The sequence below is a fragment of the Peromyscus eremicus genome, chromosome 7, assembly GCF_949786415.1.
Source record: "Peromyscus eremicus chromosome 7, PerEre_H2_v1, whole genome shotgun sequence".
Lineage (NCBI taxonomy): Eukaryota > Metazoa > Chordata > Mammalia > Rodentia > Cricetidae > Peromyscus > Peromyscus eremicus.
In genome coordinates, this window is record NC_081422.1 from 94,013,406 (window position 1) to 94,026,715 (window position 13,310).

Consider the following 13,310-nt stretch of genomic DNA (forward strand, 5'->3'; position numbering starts at 1 on the left):
GCAGACCACTTAACCTCCATGAGCCTCATTGTCTCCATCTGCAAAATGTAAGAGTAGTAAATGTAACAATAGTAATAGTGTTGAATTATCTGGGTTGCTTTGTAGGTTACACGTGAGAATAAATGTGCAATGTTGAGCATCATACACAGAACACTCCTCAGAAGGCACTGGCAAATATCAAGATACTAGGGAGATGATGATATTACCAGCAAATGCTTTAGCTATTGGTAATAACTGTCATGTTGTATTTCTTCATGTGAATCACAAATTAAACCCTAACCTTCTCTCACAAAACATCTCTAGTTACAGAAAGACTTAAGTTTTTGGTCCACATATCATTCCTACTTTTTTTTTTTTTGTTGGTGTGTGTGTGTTGGTAAGTGTATGTGGTGTATGCGAACACTGTGCATGGTAAACTCTTGTTCGCAGGGTTTCTCACTGAACTTGGAAACTAGGCTGGAGTCCTCGCTTCCCCCTCTCTCTTCCACAGAGCTAGAGTTACTTACATGCACACGACCATGTACAGCTTTTTATGTGGGGATCTGAACTGGAGTCATTGTGTTTGTACAGCAAGAGCTCTTACCCACAGAACTGTGTCCTCAACCCCATTTCTATTTCGGCTCTGGGTTCAAGAACCAACTCTCTTCTTGGAGAGTGAGGCTAGACATCATTAGTTAACATTTCTGTGCTCCAGTTTCTCTACGTCTATTTTTTTAGTTTTTTAAACAGAGGTTTCCATGTAGCTTAGGTTGGTGTTGGGGTCACTACATATCAAGGGATGACACTGAACCCCTGTTCCTGACATCTCCACCTTGCAAGTGTTGAGATGACAGTTGTGTGCTACCACATCTGGAAGATTTCAGTAGGGGGTGGAGCACTGCATTTAGGGGTGGCTACTAAAATGTAAGATTCCTAGATATTTTGATGAATCTTGGAGAGGGCAGAAGAATTTTCTAGGATATGAAATGAGGCTCAAACCAGTCTCATTTAGGCCTTCAAGGACGGGAGAACTCCCAAGGAAAATCTAACTGTACATCGTGTCAAAGGGTCTTAATGTTTCAAATGGGGACTGTATCCTGGTGACATACTCTGCCGTGGAGACAACAGAAGTCAGTTCATCTATCCAAAATGCCAGTGATGGCAGCTATGAGGACCAAAGTGGAAAGAGAGAATCCTGACTTAACATGCCTTTCAGTGCTGGGAGGAAAGTTCACGGCAGCTCTGCCCTCCCTGGTTGTTACTGTCCTGTGGGGTCCTTTTAAAAGCACGACTTGCTCCTGCGTTTAGGATAACACTCCTCATATCTACCTTCTGTCCAGACTGTCATCAACCAAAAATGCTTTGGAAACTTGAGATTAGTCCCTATGGGTTTTTTGTTCATTTTCATTTTGCTTTTTATCCAGTCTAGAAATTAAAACTCAGCACATGTGATAATGAGAATAAATTCTTGTTCCAGCTTTGAGAGATTTTATTTACACCATCTTAACAATCTGGATTGGTACATATCCTTCCTCCCTCCTTTCCTCTTTCCCTCCCTCCCTCCCTCCTTCCCTCCAACCCTCCCTCTCACTTCCCTCTGCCTCACCTTGCTTCTGACAGTCTTCAATGTTGTTGCTATGTTGCCCAGTTTAACTGCCAATTCACAATTTTCACTCTTGCAGATATGTACACTATGCCTGGTTGAGACTATTTCTTGTCCATAGCATAAAAACACCTTGTAAAATAATAAGCAGAACATCATAATATTTAGAGGTCTTTAGTATTAAAGGTGGGCTCCAATAAGCAAATTAAAATTTCCTAGAGTGGGACACCTGCCCTCTCCAGGTGAAGCAGTTATCCCAGATTCTTATGAGAAACTGAACATGTTCTTGTTATGAGTTCATAATGCCACCTTAGATATGACTCAGAAATGACCATCAAACCTGAGTTTCAGTCTAATGTGGGTGTTCCAAGAACACGACTCAGCCAAGTAGTGACTCATTTCCACTTGGTTTAGCTTGTGGGAGTAATGAGATAATACTCCTGCGGCTATGTGCTGGAGTCTAAATGCCCATTTACTCTATTTCATTCAATTCAAAATTTTAAATCCAGAAAGCATGAATAACCAGAATACTGCTTAGCATCAAGTAGGTTTCTGGTACTAGTTATTGTCTTATGCACAGGTCAGGTGACTAACAGCATATGAATTTTCAACAAAACTTAAGATCAAAAGCAGCTCATAATGGGCTGGTGAAATGCCTCAGTAGGTAAAGGAGCCTACTACCAAACCTCACCGCTGGAGTTGGATCCCTGGGATCCACATAGTAGAAAGAGAGAACTGACTCTTGCAAGTTGTCCTCTGATGTCCACATACAAGTCAGGCCATTCATGCACCCACACATATACACATGTCCATAAAATAAAATGTAATAAAACATTTAAAAGTCAGCTCATAAATTCAAGCACATTTTGGGAAAGAATTTGAATAATCAACATATATGTTTTTGGGCTAGACAAGAAGTAGATCTGTATATTTTCAACTATATCTATAGCTGAAACCCAAACAGATAAAACATACGAAAATGGATACGACCCAGGACGCTGCTTGCTCTGCTGCCAGCATATGCTTGTGTGCTGAGATACAGGGCCTTAGAGGGCAGAATTCTTATATAGACCCAGCCTGTGGCAAGGACTGGGTATCATCACAGAGAATCCTAGCTTCTCTGGTTCTCCCATCTGTCTTTCTCTAACACCTTCCTTCTAGCTGCTATTTCCTGCTCTAGGCACCTAATCTACCTTCTAAGAACAATGAATGGCTAGAAAGTCTAGTTTGTAACCCCATCTACAACTTCTCTCTCCACTGTAAAAACAAACCATATAAAGGATGTTGTGTTTGCAGATGATTTGGTGATCCCAAGCCTTTAAGATTTTATGAATGAATATATTTTTACGTAAATTATTTAGGAACCCAAAGAAGATTGCCAACTCACTTTCCCAAGCAAGGACACTGTTAGTTACCACAATCATAAGAGAATGTTTTAATACAAAAGATAGAAAACTACCATCTCAGAATAAAAGAACGTCACTGACAGCTCAATACATATTAATATTTCATATTTTTTTTCTCAGAGAGGACAGCCTGATCATGGGCCAGGGTAGTTCACAGGCCAGCATGGATACAGGAGCCTGGAACTGCTGGGCTGCTGGGCTGCTGGTATAGCCCATGAGATATTTATCGCTAAGGTTTGTTGAGTAGCCATGCCGGAGTATGAAGGTCAAAAATACAACTCTTGAGCTGAAGGGAACAGTGGGAGTTTAGGTGAGCCTGTGGGGAGGTGTTAAGCTTGGGGGGAGGCAAACTTCAGGGCAAAGGCAGGCAAGTCCAAGGACAGCTGAAGGGCAGGGACTGAGGTTGGGAGAAGTGCTGTCAGGGGAAACTAATGCATGTCAGGGATAGGCGAGAAAGGAAGGAACAAAACATCCCTGGGATGGTGTCTATGCGCTTAGAGGGATTCAGAGTGTTCTGTGGACAGGGATGAGGAATGTCACAGAGTGACTGATGGATTTTAGGTGATAGATTTGATCCATTCACGGATGCATTAGGCTAAGAAGCCATTGTTGAGCTATGAAGTGCACATCACTGCTGGTGATGTAGAAACAAATACTGGTAATGTAGAAACAAGTAGAGTGTAATTTTGTTCCCAGATATGCATAGTTACATGTGTGTATAAATTGTAAATACATATGCCCTGGGTAGTTTTATGTCAACTTGACACAACTAGAGTCATTTTGGAAGAGGGAACCTCAAGAAAATACTCCCATCAGGTTGGCCTTTGGGCTAGCTTGTAGGGAAATTCTTTGATTGATGGTTGATGTGGGAGGGATCAGCTCACAATGAGCAGCCACCCCTGGGCTGATGGTCATTGATCTTGTAAGAAAGCAGGCTGAACAAGCCTCGGGGAACAAGCTAGTAAGCAGCATTCCTTCCTCGCCTCCAGTTTCCTGCCCTGCTTGAGTTCCTGCCCTGAAATTCCTCTGATGATGGACTGCAATGTGGACTGTAAGCTGAAATAAATCCTTTCCTCCCTGAGCTTCTTTTTGTCATAGTCTTTATCACAGCAATAGAAACCTTAACTAAGACAATGTGATGATGTATTTATGTGTTATGTACTCTAGAACACTTGTCTAGCATGTGTGAAGCCATAGGTTCAATCCCTAGCACCCCATATACATGCCTACATACCTACATACATGATATTTTCACATGAAAACTGAAAGAGGCAAGTTCAATACTGATTTTCAACAGAACTTCTTTATTTGTTTCCCTGCACCCAGTGGATTATTTTGTCTATTCCTGGCCTGTGCACAGTCTGGACTTGAAGATCATGGCCAAATCAACACTGAGAGAGAAAAAGGCAGGCAGGCAAGCAAATGGCTTTGGGGAGGCTGAGAAAGAGAAAGAGTTCAAAGGCAGAAAGGTCTAAATTTCTTTGGGATAAAAGAGAAAAGAGTGTAATAAAGAGAAATGAAGTGGAAAGAAGAGAGAAAAATAAAATGTAGTTTGGAATTAGAAAAAGAAGGAGAATGTTTAAGAAACCAGTGAGTTGCCGGGCAGTGGTGGTGCTCGCCTTTAATCCCAGCACTTGGGGGACAGATGCAGGAGGATCTTTGTGAGTTTGAGGCCAGCCTGGTCTACATAGTGAGTTCCAGGACAGGCTCCAAAAGCTACACAAAGAAACCCTGTCTCAAAAAACCAACAAAACAAAACAAGAAAAGTGAGTGATTGACGAGGCAGTGAGGCAGAGCTTAAGCCACAGAAAGGCAGCTTGAAACTCTGGAATTCAAGCTTATTTAGACCCCACTACAGTTTGAGGCTGGGCCTGTGGTTCACCATATTTCTGTATGAGATACACACGACACTGTCTGATGATGGTGGCAGGTGGCTTCTGTAATGCAGAGGACAGAGTGGGAAGGGCTTACACGAAACCTGGGAGAGGGAAAAGTCTTAAGCCTCAGTGATTCTGGTTTCTAGGTCAGAGGGCACAATGGCTCAGTGTTAGCATTTTGAGTCATCTGATAACAGTAGGGGACCAGCCAGCTTAATTTGCTTAGGAAGGACTCTCCTCCTATCACAGAAAGCCATTGGCTGTGGAAATACCCCAGTTTCAGACAAACTGGACAATTGACTAACTTCAGTCATAGCACTTTAATTGATACTGTGAGGACCAGTGTCTTATGCCTGGTCAGTTCACTAACTCCAGGGGAGTGGCTGCTTCTGCAGAGGTAGGATGGGCAGAGGCCCTGCTGCTTGGTGCCTTTCACTTTCCAGTCACAGTGATTGGGTTGTGGATGGGCACATGACACCAATACCAGGGAGACTCAATTTTAGACACCCTTTTAAAGCTAGAATTTCACATAGCCCATGATGGCTTCAAACTCTCTACATAGTCAAGGGGTGACTTCGAACCCTGACCCTTCATCCTCCCCCATCTCAGTGCTAGGGTTACAGGCGTGTGCTTCCTTTCCTGCCCAGTTTCTGCATGGCTGGGCCTCAAGCCTAGGGCCTCATGCATTCTAGGCAAACATTTTAACCAAGGTACATTCTTAGAAATTCTGGAGTTTTGTTGGGCCTCTTGGGAAAGAAAAGGGGGGATGCTTTCAGTGGAATCACACAGGTAGTGAGCCTAACAAACATTTAAAGCTAGACTTTTCAGTAGAAACTAGAATCAATCATGGCAGAGAGCAGCAGAGAGATGAAGAGAACCCGTAGTTTCTGATATTTGAGCCTTTCTACCAGATTATGCCTGAAGGGAGCTTCACATGGGTGGTTTTCATTATGTGAATCAACATGTCTCCGTCTACCCTTACCACCCAACCCATGCTCTGCTCAAGCTGGTTTGGTTGGTATTCTCTTTCAGTTAATAGAATCCTGACAAACAAAGCTTGTAGTGATCAAATACAGATAAGAAAATCAAAATATAGTGCCCTACCCAGAGGCGTTGTTCATTCTGCATCTTGATGCTTGGAGAAAGGGGTAGAGGTAGTTGCCACTTTTCCTTTAGGTAAGACAGAGATTGTCAGAAGTTTCATGGGGTTAAATGACCAGGAATAAAAAGAGACAACTGTTCTCTAATGAGGAAATAATTGGGATAATTCAGAACCATAGCTAAAGGATATTTAGAAAATTACAGATTTTGTTGCTATACTGTATTTGTGATTTTAATTTCTCCCTCTACCTAAGGCAATCAACAGTACATTTTGACAAACTGTATTAAAAATTGACTTAAGGGTGGCTTTTGGAGAGTAGCTAAATTGGGTAAAGATGAAATTGAGGAACAAACAGACTAATAATACATAATTCTTTGTCCAATACAAAGTTTTTAAATATTTCTTCAACATTTATTTAGATGAAACAAAAAGAAAAACTCATTTGGATGATGAATTCACTTCTATTGGTAAGAGCTGATGTCAAAAATTCCATGAAATGTTTTTCATTTTCTCAAGTTCTCATTCTCTCCTGTAGTAGCAAGATTTTCTGAAGCCGACATCTCATTGATGCTCTCTAGAGAGTCTAAGGCTTTAACAACAGGTGTGAGCAAACAGCATTCCACCATCTCTGACATAGTTTTATAACCACAGATCTTTGTGTTACAAAGTTTAGTCAATTGTTGATGGCAAGCTTTGGGTTGGTGACATTTAAGAGCAAAATGTAGATCATGGAGACTCTTGGTTGTGGTGATATTTTATTTGTGCTGAAATGTGGTGATATTTTATTTGTATGTTAATAAATAAAGTTTGTCTGGAAATCAGAAGTCATAGCCAAGCCATAAACAAAAGTCAAGTTGTGGTAGCATACACCCTTAATCCCATCACATTGCAGGCAGAGTCTCTGTGTGTTCAAGGACACAGCCAAGTGTGGTGACACACATCTTTAATCCCAGTACCAACCATAGAGACATGGAGGTCTGTATAGACAAGCAGTGATGAAGAAGTGATGTGACTGGGCTTAGAGCCAATGAGAAGGCAGAACAGCAAGGCAATAAAGGCGCAGGTTAGACAGGAAGAAGCTGGTTCAGTTCTCTTGGGAAGCAACAGCAGTGTGGTGAGCTAAGGTTAGTTTGGTGGCTATCACTATTTCTCTGACTCTATGGCTTGCACCCCTGTATTTGGTTCTGTGTTTCTTATTTAATAAGACTGTTTTAGAAATTCATCTACAATTGGCACCCAACGTGGGGCTCAAACCCATGCCCCTGAGATTAAGAGTCTCATGCTCTACTGACTGAGCTAGCTGGGCAGTTTTAATTAATATAAGCTTCTGAGTGATTATTTTATAAGCAGCTGCAGGGTCTGTGGGGCTGGGCAGGACCAGAGAAAACTTCAGCTACAAATGGCGCCCAATGGCTTAAGTTTCCACCTGAAACCTGAGAATACTTAATAAGCAATTCTAAATGGAGCTCAAAACATGTTCCTGCTTCATGTCTCATGCAGGGAGTGAGACACCACAACATGCAGGCTTGAGCTACTCTATGGTGGGTTCTGGGCGTATGGGCTTGACCTATGCCATGTTACACAGAGGTGTCTCCAAGCCACATAATATGTTGCTGGATGAAAGCATAGACCCACTGCTTCCCATAGCCAGTGGTGAGCTTTGTTCCCTGGCTGGGAATCAAACCTGGGCGCCATGGTGAGAGCACCAAATCCTAACCACTAGACCACCAGGGAAGCTTTTAATCTCAGGGTCATGGGTTTGAGCCCCATGCTGGGCACCATTTGTAGCTGAAGTTTTCTCTGGTCCTGCCCAGCCCCACAGACCCCATAGCCGTTTATAAAATAATCACTCAGAAGCTTATATTAATTAAAACTGCTTGGCCATTAGCTCCGGCCTACCACAGATTAGCTCTTACATTTAAACTCAGCCCATTTCTGTTAATCTATATGTTGCCATGTGTTCCATGGCTTTACCTATATGTCACTACATGCTGCTCCCTGGACAGTGGGCTGGTGTCTGCTGACTCAGCCTTCCAGCCTTCCCACAATTCTCCTTCTCTTCTTATCCAACCTATACTTCCTGCCTGGCTACTGGCCAATAAGCATTTTATTTATTAACCAATCAGAGCAATACATTCACAGTAGACAGAGCGATATCCACAGTACTTCCCCTTTTCTTTTTTTCAAAAAGGAAAGTTTTAACTTTAACATAGTAAAATTACATATAACAAAACAATTATCAAGCAAAAATTATAGTTATAATATCTAGTCTATTTCTATTTGGCAAAATTAAAGAAGATATCCTAGTTATCCTATATTTGTGATTCTAAGGTTTCATATCTAACTTATTTCTTATCATAACCAATGAAAATTGTAATTATAATTATCTAGTCTTCAACTACTTCAAAACCTCAGAAGGATATAATATTACCTAAGTAAGCAGGAAATGCATTGTAAGCAACTTCCAAAAATCTAGAATGACAGAGACAGCTGCCTGCCTGGACAGTCATCCAAAGTTCTTCTGCAGCATTGGGGCATCCATCTTCAGCCCATAGGCCTAGTCTCTCAGTCACTTTTTCCTGTGTCCTGTAGAATGTCTGGCAGTTTCCTTTGTGGAGCAGGAACCTGAAGGACCATCTCAACTTGCAAAATTCAGTGGTGACCTTCCCATGGGTTCTGCATGTCCAGTCGACATGACATTGTGTCAAGCAGTCCAGACAAGAACAGTTGCTTGCTCAAATGGCTATTTTTGTCAAGAAGAAGATAAACTCCATATGGTGTGTCTTCGATGCCCATCTTTCTCTTTGAAGTAAATCAGTGCTGCCAGGAGCAGATGTGTCTCACTGTCCAGAAAGTCTAAGTTTTTAAAACATTTTAAATGCCATATTCTGTAGGCCTTTGAAGTGTTTGAAGATTACCTATCTATCTGAAATATATCTATGTATACCTAGAAAACTAAACTAATATGACTACAAGCAGAGTTCTCCAGAGAACACCACCGGACTGTGCTACACCTTTCCCAGACCCTGTAAACTATCCCTTCACTTGTAAATTACCCCACAAAATAAACCTCCCTTTTAACTACGTGGAGTGGCCTTAATAATTTCACCAATAACAAAGGAACATTTTAATAATAAAAAATAGATTCGCCGGGTGGTGGTGGCACACGCCTTTAATCCCAGCACTCGGGAGGCAGAGCCAGGCGGATCTCTGTGAGTTCGAGGCCAGCCTGGGCTACCAAGTGAGTTCCAGGAAAGGCACAAAGCTACACAGAGAAACCCTGTCTCGAAAAACCAAAAAAAAAAAAAAAAAAATAGATTCACTTTATGGGAGTGGCATTTAGCAGTAATTAGACTGAACAACAGTGGAAGACAGAAGGCGCCGTGGAACAACACCCTCTCAGAGCTGAAGAAAGGTAGCTGCAATGTAGAATTCTACACTTGGGAAACAAAATCTTGCAGCAATAGACATAAATTTTAAAATGTCTTCAAACCAATAAAATAGAGTGAGTTCGCCAAGAGCAGACTTGTAACAGAGCAAATTCTGAAGAAATGTTTTAAGTTAAAAAAAAAAAGTTTATAAGCTTTCTAAGCTAAAAAAAGTGGTGTGGTGGAGGAATAAAAAGCCTATCACGGAAATCAGAAGTAAAAATAAAAGACAGAATATTTGCCCCATAAGGTTAGGACTGAGGCAAATATGACTGTTTTCATCATTTTCCTGGAGGTTCTAGCCATCAAAATTAGGCAAGAAAAAGAAATGAAAGATATCCAGATTGGAAGGAGAAGCAAAAACATCTCCATTTGCTAAGGAAATATCTTATACATAGGATTCTTACTCTTATACCCTTACATATAAGAAAAACTTAAAGAAACCATTTTTAAAAAGCCAAATAATGGGGTAAGTCAAGTTGCAGGGTTCAAGGTCACATACACTTTGCCATGAAAAACCTGCAAATAACGTTTAGAAAACAATCCCAGTGTCAAATCAGAATCAAAAGGAGAAAAATATCGGCTGGGGAGGTGATGTAAAGCACTTGCTGTGTAGGTGTGAGGGTCTGAGCCCATATTCCCAGAACCCATGGAAATGTTTGTCATGGTCATACACACCTGTAATCCTAGTGCTGCTATAGTGAGATAAAGTATCCCTGGCACTTCATGGGCAGCTAGCCTGGTTTACAGTGGTGACCAAAAGGAGAGACATTGCTCTCCAACAAGGTATAAACTGAGGACTCACATCTGAGGTTATCCTTAGACTTCCACATCCTTGCATGCTCACACACAAACATGCATACATTCATATACACATACGCATACACACAGAACATAAAAGAAAAAATATTTTGTAATCAATTTAATAAGGTAAGTATAAAACTTTTGCTTTTGGAAAATTTATATTTATTTATTATTTTCATTTTGCATATGTGTGACTTGGGTCGTTTGGAAGAGCATCAAATGTTCTGTACCACTGAGCCATCTCTCCAGGTCCATTTTTACTCTTTAGACTCTTTAAAGTACAAAGCATCATTGAAATAAAATTTAAAAGATAGAAATAAGTGGGAGAAATCATCCACTGATTGGGAGATTTAGTGTTATTAAGAAGCCAGTATCTCCCCAATGGGTTCAATACAGTCCCATTAAAAGATCAGCCTCAGCCTTCCTTCTCCTTTTCTTTTTCCTTTTCTTCCTCCCTCCTTACCTCCCTCCCTCCCTCCATTTTCCTCCCCCCTCTCTCACTCTCTCCTTCTCCCCTCTCTCTCACTATGCACACTCGACTTGCTTGGAATTCTCCATGTAAACCAGAGTGGCCTCAAATTTGCCTACAGCTCCACATTCCTCTGCCTCTCGAGTGACTTCTTTGTAGAAACTGACAAGCTTATCTAAACCTCAAGGAATCTAAGATAGTCAATGACAAAGAAGAACAAAATTGGAGGACTTCATCTTTCTGATTTTAAAACGTATTCCAGATCTACAGTGATCAAGACAGTGTGGCACAGATCCAAGAACAGGTTCATGATTCAGTGAATGGAACTCAGAATCCAAAAATAAACCCTCATATTGTGGCCAACTGCTTTTTGAAAGAGTTTTAAGACAATTCAGTGGAGAAGGAGAATAATTTCTTCAACAAATGGTGGGACAGCTGAATATCTGCATTTAAAAGAATAGAGTCATATCCCTACCTTACACCACACACAAAAGCCAATTCAAAAGGGACCAAAAAACCTAAGCACAAGAGCTAAAACTACAAACATCTTAGAAGAAAACATTGACATGTATCTTCGTCTCAGAGCAGGGAATAGTTACTTGAGTATGACACCCAAAGTATAACCAACAAATGCAAACAAAGATTTTAGATTTTAACGAAATCAGACTTTTTGTGAGTGTCAAAGGATACTGCCAAGAAAGTCAAGACAACTGACTGAATATGATGCTGCGAGAAGCCTTAAGAATTTGGAATAGCATTTCACTTTGAAGCATGAAGATAAGTTAAGAACGAGTATAGCTGGTCCTCTTGGGAAGATTCCATGTGTTAAACTCTCCTGGGGGAAGGTCTTATGTAGTGATCCCATTTCTCAAACTGAGATGTTTGTGGACATGAACTGAGAGAGAGAGTTTGCCTCTGACTTTCTATCAATTGAAACAAAGCGAACTTTTAAGTACAAAATAAAATTATCATTAGCTAACATACGTAACACATCATCTCGGTAACAACAATAAGATGAGAGGAGAATGCCTACATGAGAAGTAGTTGGGATGGTGACCATCCATGTCTCAGTTTACCTGCCAGCACCCAGTACCCGCCTTATCAGAGCAACGTTTAGTATCAGGAAGCAGAGGACTGTTTCCTGCTCTCAGGAATCAGGAGCAGAGTCAGGTGAGAGCAAACAAGGTGGGAAGGCTGGTTTCTGTTTGACTAGCTGTCGGCCTGCTTGGCTTCCTGCCATCTCCCAATAGTCAATAGGTGAACTGCATGTTCACTTTGGGGTGCTTTTATTCAGGGGAGATACCAATTTACACACAGTGTTTCTGAGTCATGGGAGAAACTAAGAATGCAATCTGATTTTCCCTCACCAAGACTTCCTTTAAATGACATATTTATTTTTCCTTATCAGAAATGTCATACAAAACACAGAAAAACAGAGAAAAAATGAAAATGTTTTCCAACATCCAAACAAGGATGGCTGGGAGGAGCCCAGCGGACTTTCAGGGTATGAAACTGATTCATATGATGTGCTGTAGATACCTGCTGCTAAATATTTGTCTAAACTCCAGAAAGTACAACTTGAAGCCTGAATCCTGTGGCCTCTGGGTGATGACATGGTACCACAGGCTTGTAAGCTGTGAGAAAAGCACCACTTGCTGGGGGACCTGGACAACAGGGGAGGCTCTGCATTGGATGGGTATGGGATAAGGTATGTATAGGAAGTCTCCTTCATTCCACTCAATTTCAACGTGAACCTACAACTACTGTAAAAATAAAGTGAAAAATAAATAAAATCCCCTTCCTCCCTCAAATTCCTAAAAAACAAAAGCACAGAAAATAAAGTGCAATTCTCCCTTTAGGAGTTACTACTCGTAACAATCTGTCTTTATTTACCTCCTATCTTCTTTTCCTAGTATTGTACATATTTTTATATAGCTAGAACCAGACTACACATAACAGTTTGATGTAGTGGGTAGCCGTTCCAGCTTTGACCTGGAAGTGCCACCCCCATTGAGGCTTCAGTAACTCTCATACCTACAAGACGGAGCTGAGAGAGGACCCCTGAAGACCTGAGATCCAGATGCGCCTGCTCTCTTGGTTCCTGGATCCTGGATGCTGGAGGTAGACCAAGCAGAGTTCTCCAGGCTATCTCAGTTGGTAGAGCATGAGACTCTTAATCTCAGGGTCGTGGGTTCAAGCCCCACGTTGGGCGCCAGATATTGATTTAAATATTAAGGCAACTCCACGTAGTTAAAAGGGAGGTTTATTTTGTGGGGTAACTTACAAGTGAAGGGATAGGTAACAGGGTCTGGGAAAGGTGAAGAGCAGTCCAGTGGTGTTCTCTGGAGAACTCTGCTTGGTCTACCTCCAGTGTCCAGGATCCAGGAACCAAGAGAACAGACCCATCCAGATCTTGGGTCTTCAGGGGTCCTCTCTCGGCTCTGCCTTGTAGGTGTGACAGTTACCAAAGCCTCAATGGGGGTGGCACTTCCAAGTCAAAGCTGGAACAGCTACCCACTACAGTTTTTAGCCATGCTTTTTAAAATTTAACTTTATATTCAGGAAATGTATTGCTGTCATTAAGAACTCACTGCCAGCATATGTTTCAACAATTTGTTCTGTGGGTAGCCACCATCAAGTTG